Genomic DNA, 1,927 nt, shown 5'->3' with positions numbered 1-1,927 from the left:
TTCTGCCAGGCTAGCTAGTAATCAGAGAATATTCCCTCTCCTGTAGTCCTTGTGAGGCTAGATTAATAAATTAATATTGATGCGTTTATATATAAATTTAGATTTTCCATCAGCGTTATTTTTCAGATCAGCTCTGGGGTTCTGTTCTCTATTCTCATCTACTTCTCCTCACTTCTATTCTTCATTATTTATTGTATTTAGTTCTCCATGCTTTTGTTGGTGCAGTTCCATTCACATGTTGTTCTTCTTTCCCACTCTCCTCTGGGGAGCGGGAGAGATTTCAGATCCCCGGTGGATCGCCCACGCTCCCACTCTTGGCCGTGGACCACGCCCCCGACACCATCCTGCATGTCTGAGTGAGAGTGATTCCTGCTGGGTCGTCTGTCCTCCTGGTCGTGGACTGCACTTCTGCTTCATCTTGATTATGGACTTCATCATCACTCGTCCCTCAGCTTTATCTGAATGAACTCTTCTAGATACGTAGTTGTAATCTTTCTTTAATAGTTTAACAGTTCTGGTATCGCCTGTCCGTCCTGGGATGGGATCTCTCCCTCATGTGGGAATCCCTAAGGTTTCTTCTTTTTTCCTGACTTAGGTTTTTTAGGAGTTTTTCTTTAACGGGTGGAAGGGTCTAAGGTCAGGGATAACCAGTTTTAATTAGTCTGTTTAGTTTTTAGCAATTGTTCATATTTTATGATCAATTTTCTGCATCTGTAAAGTTGTGATTTTGGGCTGTACAAATAAAATTGAATTGAATTGAAATGATTCTACTTTGGTCCTTGGACCCTGATCCATGAAGCAACCACAGGTTTACAAGCCAGTTATGATGGAGAGCAGCACAAAGTAGCAGAACTTAGACCAGAAACTGAAGAGCAAGAAGTCATGACACCTTCTTTCCATCTGGAGGTACCACTGGTCACCAGCATCCATTCAGGGAGATCACAGAGAATTTCCAGATGGTTCGAGCAAGAAGATTTAAGTCTCAGACTTGAATAGGTTTTATTAGGACTGTCTGAGTCAAAGAGAGCCCAGGGACAGTCTGCAGAAAAGCATCTTACAGAAATGAGATCACATGAGGAAACAACCTGAAACTGGAAGAAAATTGGAGGACGTAACGCTCTCAAGTATGACGGTAAAATCAACAAAAATTGACACAACTCAGTAAGTTTTGATAAAAATTCAATTCTTTCTAGAGCAACAACAAGACAAAATCTGGATCCCTGTTCTGCAGCGGGGCTTAGAGAAAGACCTAAACATTTGGAGATGCACTTTCAGCATCAAGCTCATCAACGTCTTCACGAGAGTCATTTTAACAAACGAAATGTGTTCTCAGCAATACGGGATCTTCAAAAGAGACTCTCTGGGAAATGTTGGAACATCAAGTTTTTTCCAGACAAGAAGTTTTTTGTTTTTTTTACAGAGGCCCCATTCCAGCCCATCCAAAATTTGGTAAATCTGATTCCAGAGTTTTCTCACCCCAGGACTGCAAAAGAGAACCACAGAAAATGTAAGAAAGGTTAAGTGCAAAGAAATAAAGTTTGATCCAGATCAACTAATAATCCTCATCAGCACTGAGAAGCCAGCAGTTAGTCGTCCTTGTGAGAGTTCACAGATCACTGATGCTGGATCACAGGTTATAAGAAGGGATGCCATTCACTCTGACAATATCACTTCCCCAAAGCAATTCAAACATTTTGCAGCTTACCCCGGAGCAAAAAGAGAGTGGGTTCATGTCAAAGACAGCTGGCTACACAGCGCAGTATCAAGGTTTATTGTGAAAACTGCATATATTAAACGTTTGGAATATAGCAAAGACAGTACTCCACAGGCCAACTAGTGTACAGTTAAAGTTTCAGAAACGCCATGACTCATAAATCTGGGCCCCAGAGCTGTCCAATCGCAGTCCTCAAGATCCACCAGACCGCTT

Source organism: Oryzias melastigma, linkage group LG6 (assembly GCF_002922805.2).
Source record: "Oryzias melastigma strain HK-1 linkage group LG6, ASM292280v2, whole genome shotgun sequence".
In the NCBI taxonomy this organism is placed as follows: domain Eukaryota; kingdom Metazoa; phylum Chordata; class Actinopteri; order Beloniformes; family Adrianichthyidae; genus Oryzias; species Oryzias melastigma.
The sequence above is the reverse complement of the archived record's forward strand: the minus strand, read 5'-3'. Positions refer to the sequence as shown.